At 43.1% G+C, this 11,550-nt stretch overlaps 1 long non-coding RNA gene across 1 annotated transcript; it reads left to right on the plus strand.

The window, feature by feature from the left end:
- Window positions 1–167: 167 nt before the first annotated feature.
- Window positions 168–1,942, plus strand: LOC139013726 (uncharacterized). Its single transcript, XR_011472114.1, has 2 exons — window positions 168–572; window positions 1,268–1,942. It is a non-coding gene; the product is annotated as an uncharacterized lncRNA (long non-coding RNA).
- The last annotated feature ends 9,608 nt before the right edge of the window (window positions 1,943–11,550 follow it).

Raw genomic sequence — 11,550 nt, forward strand, 5'->3', positions numbered from 1 at the left:
GCAAGCCAATCCCAGCGGGCTGGGGGCAGCCCGCAGGCCTCGTGTCCAATCGGCTCCCTGGCTCGAGGCGGATTGACTGCAAGTTCGTCCAATGAAAGACTCTCAGGAGGGGGGAGGGCGGTGCAGGGAGCGGGGGAGGGGATCCGGGATCGGCGGAGAAGGAAAAGGCGGTGGGGCTGACAGGGGAGCGATGGCGGCGCCGCCCTATGGACGCGTGGGTGGAGTGGCCCCCACCCTGGGCGGAGAGGTCGGCGCCCCGGGAACCCAGAATTCTCCCGGGATGCCGCCGCGCGCTCCCACGCCAGGCCGTGCCCCGCAGCGTCTGTTGGCGGACGGACGGGCTGCAACTGCGGCTGGCTTGAGCCTTTGTCCCTCGCCTGGTCCCTCCGCTGCGGTGTAGGGAGGACTCCCGCCCCGCTGCGCCGTTTCTCACTACCACCCTCCTCCCCCGGCACCGCCACTGGCGTGTTCGGGCTAAACCCCCTTCATTCCGCCTGCGCTGGAGAAATGTTCCCGGGACCAGAAGGAATGATAGGACTGGGGTTGGTCTCTATGACAACTGGAAGAAAGAGGTGGGTTTATAGATCCTTCGCCATTCTCCTGTAGTGGAGAGAACGTGGGACCCGGGAAGTATGGCTGTCTTTTTTTAAGGAGAGTCTGGTCCCCACTTTCTGTGTAGTGCCCTAGGGGACATAGAAAGATTTGGGGGCCGCCTTGGAGCCTGGGGGGAAGAGGGTGCTTTTTTAACATCTTAATTGCCTTCTCTTTGGGGGGCGAGAACATGGTCACCTCCAGTCCTGAGATCCCGACCTCTCACGTCTACCAAAGGCCCTGCCAAGCACCCCCTCTCCCAGAGATTACACAAGCCTGTTAGGATCCTGCCCCCACCCCCCACCCCCACCCCCAACTTTCAAGGCATTCCCTCACTCCGTCAAGTTTAACAGGGCTGTGGGGTTATCTCGTTTGCTAATTATTTCCTTAAGTACCTCCCCTGGGGGATTTTAATGGCCCTTGGTTGATAGCCCCTATTTTCCCTTAATGACTGCTAGTAGCCGACTGAACCAGAAAGATGAGCTTTTCTCTTGCCAGTTGAGTAGAATTACCATGTTCACTGCAGACTTGCTCCCCTCACTGTAGGAATAACTCTGGAACCCCAGTTTCCTAACTCTGGAAATTCCAGTTCCTGCAGGAAGCCCAGGTTTTGAGTTCAATCCCCAGTGCGGAGCATGCAAGAGGCACCCAATCAATGATTCTCTCTCACCTGCAGGAACCAAGAACAACTGTAACTACTCTTCCAAGTCTCAGTGCCCAGCAGTGCCTATCTTTCTGCCTCCTCCCCACCCCACCACCACCACCACTACAAAAAGTACATATATGGGCCTCCTGACCTGAGGAAGCTTCTATCCAAGTCTGTGAGCTCCCATAGATCATCCTGAGGAATCAAAGAATCATCATCATCTGAGGCTGTCAAGATGAATTTCAAAACCACACCTGAAATATGTTTTATTACCGTTTACAGAGTGCCTTTACATCTCATTTATTCCTCCCAGCAACATTTGGATGATGAGGCAGTTTACCCAGAGGTACACAGTTTTTAAAAATGACAGAACCTAGACAGACTTCTGAGCAGTTAGCTACTCTGCCTTATGATAATCAAAAGAAGGCATGGATTCAGTGAAAGTCCAATACATTCCTGGAAGGCTTTGGCTCCTCTTAAATACATATGTGTAATTAAATACTAATGTATCTGTGAACTTGCTGACAATCTGTGGCTATCATTAAAGTTTATCCAAAATAACAAATGAAGCATATACTACTTGCAGTTAGGCAAGATGTATATAACCCTAAATCAAAAATGCAAATTGATCCCTGGTTAGAGCACATACAGGAAGCAACCAATGAATGCATGAATAAGTGAAATAGATCATTTCTTTCTCTCAAATCAATTGTTTTGTGTGGTTTTTTTTTTTTTAGTTTTTAAGCCCGGCCAGTTTTGCTTAGTAGTTGAGCATTGACCTATGAATTAGGAGGTCAGGGTTCGATTCCTGGTCAGGGCACATGCCCAGGTTTTGGGTACAATCCCCAGGGTGGAGCATGCAAGAGGCACCCAATCAATGATTCTCATCATTGATGTTTCTATCTCTCCCTCTTCCTTCCTCTCTGAAATCAAGTTAAAAAAATTTTTTTAATAAACATTAAAAACAATAAAGTTTTTTCTCAAGGCAAATAAATTGAGCAAAAGAAGCCAGACACAAAAGAATGTATCCTATATGATTCCATCTATATGAAGGTCAATATTCACAAATGATATTGCAATGATTCTCATTAATGTTTCTATCCCTCTCTGAAATCAATAAAAATATGTTTAAAAAATAAAAATCAATAAATGATATTAGAAGTCAGGATAATGATTGCTCTTGGGGAAAGGGGAGAGAGAACTGATGAGAGGATAGCAGGTAGGTTTATAGACGTTGGTAATGTTCAGTTTCTTTGGTATGGGGGTAGTTACGAGGGTATGTTCGCTTTGTAGTATTTCATTAAGATGTTCACTTGATTTGTACAGTTTTCTTGTATATGTATTATGCTTAAATAAAACTTTTTTAAAAATATATTTTATTGCTTTTTTACAGAGAGAAAGGGAGAGGGATAGAGAATTAGAAACATCAATGAGAGAGAAACATCGATCAGCTGCTTCCTGCACACCCCCTGCTGGGGATGTGCCCGCAACCAAGGTACATGCCCTTGACCAGAATCGAACCCGGGACCCTTGAGTCCGCAGGCTGACGCTCTATCCACTGAGCAAAACCGGCTAGGGCTATGTTTTCATTGATTTTTAAAGAGAGGAAGGGAGGAGGAGAGAGAGATAGAAGCATCAATGAGAAACATTGATCGGCTGCCTCCTCCACATACTGGATCAAGCCCAAAACCTGGGCATGTGCCCTGACCAGGAATCCTCTTGGTGCATGGGTCAGCGTTCAACCACTGAGCACCTGACCAGGAATCCTCTTGGTGCATGGGTCAGCGTTCAACCACTGAGCACACCGGCCAAGCATAATAGTTTATTTTTCAAGGAGAGCATTATTAAGTTCTTCATTACTTCTCTCAATTATTTACCCTTGGGGAGAAGCTAATTTTCTGGTGTACAACCAAAATAAGAAGCACTAGGGTCATGGTAAACATTGTGCTTCAAAGGAACTAACCAAATTCATTGGGTTCCACTGGTGCCAGGAAAATGAAGGGTGTAGCTCAGGCCCCTTTCAAACACAAGACCTTTTTTTCCTGAGTGTATTGGTGGGAATTTGGAAAAACCTTGCCTACTGTGTCTCCCAAAGGGCAAAGAAATGAAGAATATGAAGTTCTCAAGCCTCTAAACATTCTTCCAATGCCTGGCCCCTGACCCAGAGTTCACTTCTGAAGAAGGGTAGAGATGGTGGTGTGTGTGTGTAACTAGCATGTGGCTTTGTGATGGCCTCACCAGAGCTCACAGGCAATATAAAAGTACTATTGCCTGCTTTCACAAATAAGACTCAACTTAGAAGAACAAAGAAAGAAAATTCAAGATGAAATAACAATGAGTTTAGACCGCAGAGTTTCCTAGATATGGAAAATGCCTATTCCTTCCCAAGTATTGAAAGGACTGAAATTTTCTCTTAGTTTTCAAGAACAAAGCCTATCTTTGACTAAATATCCCAGACTTGAATACTATTACTAGGTAACCACTAATAGTTCTGTACTTTAATAATTGTTAGAAAAGCAGTGTGTGCTCAAATAAGCTTGGGAGATATGAGATAAAGTTTAGAGCAATTTTTTTTTTTAGTATATTTTTATTGATTTCAGAGAGGAAGGGAGAGAGAGAAACATCAATGATGAGAATCATTGATTGGCTGCCTCCTGCACTGTCCCTACTGGGGATCAAGCCAGCAATCAGGGCATGTGCCCTTGATCGGAATCAAACCCGGGACCCTTCAGGCTGCAGGCCAAGGCTCTATCCACTAAGCCAAACCAGCTAGGGCTAGAGCAGTGTTTTAAAGCTTTTAATATGCTGAACAGCATGTTGAATCTCCAAGAGGAAACAGGTATGTAGCTATCTTCCAAATGTAATTGACCATGGAACCCTTTTTTCACAGAATTTGTTCCTCAGACACTGCGCAAAATTCATCTCGGTATAAAAATCACTTGCATCTCTGTTATATTAACAGCAATGAAGATGATAATTCTTTCCATTTTGAAAGCTTGAGAGCTAATATTTCACTCCCAAATAAACATTTTGTAAAAGCATCGGCTTTCTGAAAACAGGTTTGTCCTCTTTTCCTTTAAACAGTTCCTCTTTCCTTAGTTCTCTTAATAGTATTACGTTGCTATTGCCCTGTGTAACTTGATTCTTCCCTCTCATTTGCCCATCTCTCCTCTAGACTGCAATTCCATGAGGCAAGGACCCTGTATCACTGGTTTGTCACTGTGCCCAGAAGGCCTCGCACAGTGTTCTTAATGTATTTACTTATTTTAATCCTCACCCAAGGATATTTTCCCATCGATTTCTTAGAGTGGAAAAGAGAGGAAAAGACAGGGAGAAATATCGATGTGAGAGAAATACATTGATTGGTTACCTTAACCAGGATCCAGGCTGGGGAGGATCCTGCAACCGAGGTACATGCCCTTGACCGGAATCAAACCCAGGACCCTTTGGTCCGCAGGCCAACGCTCTTTCCACTGAGCCAAACCGGCTAGGGCTTTAATGAATATTTTTGGTTGAGTGTCTGAATCAAAGAAAAGTCAAATTGTCCCTGTCTGAAATACCTTAAATTTGAAATTTAAAAGTTCAAATGGCTTGGTAGTTCAGTTGGTTAGAGTATCATCCTGATATGCCAAAGTTGTGGGTTCCATCCCAGTCAAGGCACATATAAGAATCAACCAATGAATGCATAAGTAAGTGAAACAACAAATCGATGTTTCTCTCCCCTTCCTTTCTCTCTCTAAAATCAATAACTTTTTTTAAAAAGGCTCAAATAAGTGAGATCTTAACCATAAACTCCAAACAAATCTAATAATTTGTAAAAATAAACACATGGGTCCTGGCCGGTGTGGCTCGGTTGGAGCATCGTCCCATGCACTGGAAGATCACCGGTTTAATTCCTGATCAGGGCACATATCTAGGTTGCAGTTCCGTCCAGGTTGGGTTACTAGTAAATATGTTGGCAACTGATAATGTATTTCTCACATTGACGTTTTTCTCTCCCTCCCTCCCTTCCTCTCTAAAATCAATAAAAATAAAATTTTTTTAAATAAAAATCTCTCCAAAACACCAATACTGAAGGATAAGGTATGCATAGTGGCCTAACTCTCCTGGACACTGCAAAAGTTAGAGCAGCTAGGGTTCTGGAAAGCTAACAAATCAACCTGACAAACCTAAAGAGCCATTGAGTTCCTGTTATGTGCACAGCTATCATAAGGCAGTGGGGCTGACGCTGCGCGTGCCAAAGGAGGCAGCTGCCTGTGTGGTGCAAAGTAAGGAAACTTCCCTCACCATAGGAGGAGGAATGTATTATGCGGTTGATAAATTTGAGAAGGAACTGGGCATGTTTTGCTGGGCCCTAACTCCCTTCCCTGTGGTTGTCGGGGAGGGGCTTGTGGAGTGTGTGTTGTCTGGTCTGCTAACTGTCACCTGGTAAGAGGCCCCCCGCTGTGGGAATCGGGGGGGGGGGGGGGGGGGGCGGGGAGGCCTGAAGTATCCGGAGCCACTGAGAAGACTGTCAAATTCAAGACTTGATCACTGAGCCATCTGCCTAAAACCATATTCAGAAGTTTAAAAAGATGGTATTTTGATTACTCTCTGATTCCTATCTCTGTCTCTCAGAAAAATAAAAGGATGCTTTCGGCCCATAAACCAGCACTCTCTATTCTTCTTACTGTTTCTGGGGCTTATGGGTAATAAACACCTTGAAAGAAGAAGCTGTTTTATTTTTTGTATATTCTTCCCCAGCCTAATAGATACGTGACAGCACACAGTGGGCCATCATCTGTGAAAGTAGAACTAACTCCAGATAAGGTCGTTGGAGCAGGGTGTAAGGTGGCACCGGGTTGCTCTAAATTAGCTGTCACTGATGGCAATCAACTCCTGCCTAGGAGCCAGCTGGGTAATCAGTAGGTTAGTGATGGTGGAAGAATTCCTCAAAACAAGCAGACTTCTGGGACAGTTTGCATCCCAGGTTGCATATAGTAATCACTTGGGGAGCTTTGGGGGGGAAAAGATAGCCAGGCCACATGCAACCCAGACAAATGAAGTTGGCATTTCTGCAGGTGGGACCAAGCATCAGTAGTGTTTAATAATCCCCAGGTGATTCCAATGTGAAGTTAAGGTTGAGATTCAGTGTTCCAGGCTGGCCTTTCTTTAGCATAATTAGTAGTTTGTAAGAAATACAGAATTTCAGGCCCCACCCCACACCCACCCTTAATGCATTTTTAGCAAGAGCTAAAAATGACCCATATATGTCTTGAAGTTTGGGAAGTCCTAGTGTAGAATACAGCTTTGCAGTCAGCTGAATCTTGGTTCTAATCGTGGCTACACCAGCTCAGTGATAGTGGACAAGCTAAACCTCAGTTGAATAAACTATGACAGATTCACACAACAGAACACTATGCAGCCATCAAAAGGAATTTTAATATCTCTAGATACTATGGAGTGATTCTCACAGTATTTTAACTGATACAAATATAGAAATATATTGTTTTAATAGAAAAAAATTTTAAATGGGCTTTGGGGAAAAATTAAAGAATATATAAAGAGCAATTAGCATTGTTTCTGTACATAGTAAGTGCTTAACAAATATCTGTTATTGTTATTTCTCTGTTGGTGCAGTTACTAGCTGGTAGCTCAGAGAAATGATGTGGGTGCTATGGCTCTGTGGTTTTAGTGAGGTACTTAGGGAAGTCTCATGCCATCAGGACACAAAAGAAAAATGTAGGCTTCTTAACCTTTTATTATGGAAAACTACAAAAACATACAAAAGTTGCCCTAACTGGTTTGGCTCAGTGGATAGAGCGTCGGCCTGTGGACTGAAAGGTCCCAGGTTCGATTCTGGTCAAGGGCATGTACCTTGGTTGCAGGCACATCCCCAGTGGGAAGTGTGCAGGAGGCAGCTGATCAATGTTTCTAACTCTCTATCCCTCTCTCTTCCTCTCTGTAAAAAATCAATCAATAAAAGAGCAACTGGACTTAAAAGAAAATTCTTTAAAAAAAAACATACAAAAGTCAAATATCGTGAACTCTCACATTCTGATCACTCTACTTCAACAATATTGAGTTCATAGTCTTTCTTTTTTCATGTATACTTTGATTGATTTCAGAGAAGAAGGGAGAGGGAGAGAGATAGAAATATCAATGATGACAGAGAATCATTAATCAACTGCCTCCTGCACTGCACACCCTCTACTGGGGATCAAGCCCACAAGCCAGGCATATGCCCTTGACCAGAATCAAACTTAGGACCCTTTAGTCCACAGGCTGATGCGCTATCCACTGAGTCAAACCAGCCAGGGCCATAGTCTTGTTTCATTTTTACCCTCCCCACTTCCACACCTCACTAGATTATTTTGAAGTAAATTCCAGACATAATAACTTCATCAGAAATACTTCAATATGTACCTATAAAAGATAAGGACTCTTTATAATACTCCCACAGAACCATTATAACACCTAAAAATTAATAATTTCCTAATATCTTTAAATACTAGTGTTTAAATTTCCCTGATTGTCAATCTTTTGTTACAGTTGTTTTGTTCAAGCTAGTATCCAAACAAGGTCCAAACATACTACATTTGATTGTTTCGTTTCTCAAATCTTTTTTAACTTATATGTTTCCCCTCTATTTATTTTCCCTTGAAATATATTTATTGGAGAAACCATGTTGTTTGTCCTGAAGAATTTCCCATATTCAAGATTTTGATGACTTCATCCTTGTGGTTTAACCTGTTCTTCTGTTCCCTATATTTAGAACTAGGGGCTATATTCATATTTGCTTCCTTTAAAAGAATTTTTTATACGTGATGCTACTTATTACTATTTATCTCATCAGGAGAACAGAAAAATCCTATTTAACAACATTAACAATGTATTTGCATTATTATCTTTTTTTGAGATTGGTTAGTTGGTCCAGGGATCATCCGACTGGTCCATCTATACCAGCGGTTCTCAACCTGTGGGTCGAGACCCCTTTGGGGGTCGAACGACCCTTTCACAGGGGTCGCCTAAGACCATCAGAAAACACATATATAATTACATATTGTTTTTGTGATTAATCACTATGCTTTAATTATGTTCAATTTGTAACAATGAAAATACATCCTGCATATCAGATGTTTACATTATGATTCATAACGGTAGCAAAACTACAGTTATGAAGTAGCAACAAAAAATAATTTTATTGTTGGGGGTCACCACAACATGAGGAACTGTATTAAAGGGTCGCGGCATTAGGAAGGTTGAGAACCGCTGATCTATACTAATAAAAGGGTAATATGCTAATGAGACTGGGAGACCTTCTGGAGACCTTCTGGATGTCATTCCGGACAAAGCCAGGGGCTTGGCCAGCCTGCAAACTGCCCCCAAACGGCCCTCAGCCCCTTGCCCAGGCCAGCCCCACCTCGCAAGGGGACCCCTACCCTGATCTGGGACTCCCTTCAGGGCAGATCAGCCGGCCCCCACCAGTGCACCAGGCTTCTATACTAATAAAAGGGTAATATGCTAATTAGACCTGGAGACCTTCCAGGCATCCTTCTGGACAAAGCCATGGTGGTGGGGGCAAGGCAGAGGTGGTTAAGGATGATCAGGCCAGGAGGGGAGGGCAGTTGGGGGGGAGCAGGCCAGCAGGAAGGGCCTGTAGAGGGCAAGCAGGCTGGCAGGGGGGGCAGTTGGGGGCAAGCAGGCCAGCAGGGGAGGGCAGTTGGGGCTAGCAGGCTGGCAGGCACAGTGGTTAGGGGTGATCAAGCAGGCAGGCAGGTGAGCGGTTAGGAGTCAGCGGTCCCCTGAGGGGTCCCAGATTGGAGATGGTGCAGGCCGGGCTGAGGGACACCCCCCCCCATGCATGAATTTTTTGCACTGAGCCACTAGTCCATTATAATGTTTTCCATCACCTTTTTACCTACTGGTTTTAGCAGCTATTTGTGATACTGCTTAATGATGATACAGCCATTATTTCATTAGGGGCTGCAAAATTGTGACATTCTAATCTTATTGTCTCTTTTGCACTTAATAACTGTAATTCTCTTATAACAAAGAAACTTCCTTAATCAACTCCTTGGTACCCTGAAGTACAACTTGTATAGAAAGGCAAGATTGATTCTTTTTATTGACCAGTTTTCAGAATGAGTTGGTTTCCTATCATCCTCTAGAGCAGTGGTTCTCAACCTTGGCTGCACATTAGAATCACCGGGGAATCTTTTTAAAATCCTGATTTCTGGGCCTCGTCCTCCGGAAATTCTGTTTCTTTGTTCCTAATGTTGTGGCCCCACCCCATAAGAAAGACAGAATGCCCTAACCGGTTTGGCTCAGTGGATAGAGCATCGGCCTGCAGACTGAACGGTCCCGGGTTCGATTACGGTCAAGGGCATGTACCTTGGTTGCGGGCACATCCCCAGTGGGGAGTGTGCAGGAGGCAGCTGATCGATGTTTCTCTCTCATCGATGTTTCTAACTCTCTATCCCTCTCCCTTCTCTGTAAAAAATCAATAAAATATATTTTTTTTAAAAAAGAAGAAACAGAATTTCCAGAGGATGAGGCCCAGAAATCAGGATTTTAAAAAGATTCCCAGGTGATTCTAATGTGCAGCCAAGGTTGAGAACCACTGCTCTAGAGGCAACTAATGAATTATTTTCTTTTTAGTATTAGTATAAACTCATGCATTTTGTGATGAATTTCAATCCACTGGAATCACTCTTCTCTTTGATATTCAAATTGTCCCACATTTGGCCCTAAGTGGTTTGGCTCAGTGGATAGAGCATTGGCCTATGGACTGAAGGGTCCCAGGTTTGATTCCCGTCAAGGGCATGTACCTTGGTTGTGGGCACATCCCCAGTAGGGGGTGTGCAGGAGGCAGCTGATCAGTGTTCCTCTCTCATCGATGTTTCTAACTCTCTATTCCTCTTCCTTCCTCTCTGTAAAAAAAAAAAAAAAAAAAAAAAAAAAAAAAAAATCAATAAAATAAAAAAATTGTCCCACATTTGGCCAGTAGAAGCCATCCAGATGGACTCCTCAGTCACTTAAACAAGACTCTAGTAGTCTTAAATAGTTTCCTTTATCTGTGGTATGACAAGAGTTTCCAACCTCAACTCTTGAAACTTCCTGCCTATATGTTGAGTCAGCCATTTCTTCAAGCAGTAATTGTTCCTTTCAGTGAGAAGTGGTATTTAAAGGCCACTAGGAATGCTCATTGCTATTGTGTTATTCATTGTTTCCAGGTTCTTTTGGTGGGTAGAACTAGAAAATACATTTTTAAAGAGAAAACTATATTATGACTTTATATTAATATTTTCCATTCATTTTTTAAATTTTTTTCTTTATTGATTAAGGTATTACATATGTGTCCTTATCACCCCATTAACACCCCACCCCCCCACTCATGCCCTCACCCCCCTGGTGTCTGTGTCCATTGGTTAGGCTTATATGTCCATTCATTTTTAAGGTTACAGAGTTTGGGGTGGTTGTTTGTTGGGTTTAGTTTGGTTTGGTTAATCCTCACCTTAGGATATTTTTTTCAATGATTTTTGTAGAAAGTGGGAGGGAGGGGAGAGAGAGACACATCAATTGGTTGCCTACTCATGCACTGGGGCAAGGGATCAAACCTGCAAACTAGGTATATACCCTTGACTGGGAATCAAACCCAACAGATCCTTCGGCCTCAGGCTGACGCTCTAACCATTGAACAACTGGCCAGGGCATGTTACATTGTTTTTACTTAATTTTTTTGATGTTATATTTGTCTTTTATCTTACCTGAAAATCTAAGTTTTTTAAAAAGTGTTTTATTTCAGAGTGAGAGAGAGAGAGAGAGAGAGAGAGAGAGAGAGAGATCCATTTGTTGTTCCACTCATTTATGCATTCAGTGGTTGATTCTTGTGTTCTTGTATGTGCCCTGACTGGGGATTGAACCTGCAACCTGATGTATCAGAACTGTCCCTAACCAACTGAGCTACCTGGCCAGGGTGAAAATCTAAGTTCTTAAAAATGTTCACTACTGCCCAAACCGGTTTGGCTCAGTGGATAGAGCGTTGGCCTGCGGACTGAAAGGTCCCAGGTTCGATTCTGGTCAAAGGGCATGTACCTGGGTTACGGGCACATCCCCCTAGGAGATGTGCAGGAGGCAGCTGATCGATGTTTCTCTCTCATCGATGTTTCTAACTCTCTATCTCTCTCCCTTCCTCTCTGTAAAAAATGAATAAAATATATTTTTTTTAAAAAAAATGTTCACTACTTTTTTGCTTTATCATTAAATATATAGATATTAGTTTCAGAATAAAAATGCCAATATTATTTCCAACAATATGGTTACTAAATACT

This window comes from Myotis yumanensis, unplaced genomic scaffold, assembly GCF_028538775.1.
Source record: "Myotis yumanensis isolate MYYU_CA2020_CCGP unplaced genomic scaffold, mMyoYum1.0.hap1 SCAF_7, whole genome shotgun sequence".
Classification (NCBI taxonomy): Eukaryota; Metazoa; Chordata; class Mammalia; order Chiroptera; family Vespertilionidae; genus Myotis; species Myotis yumanensis.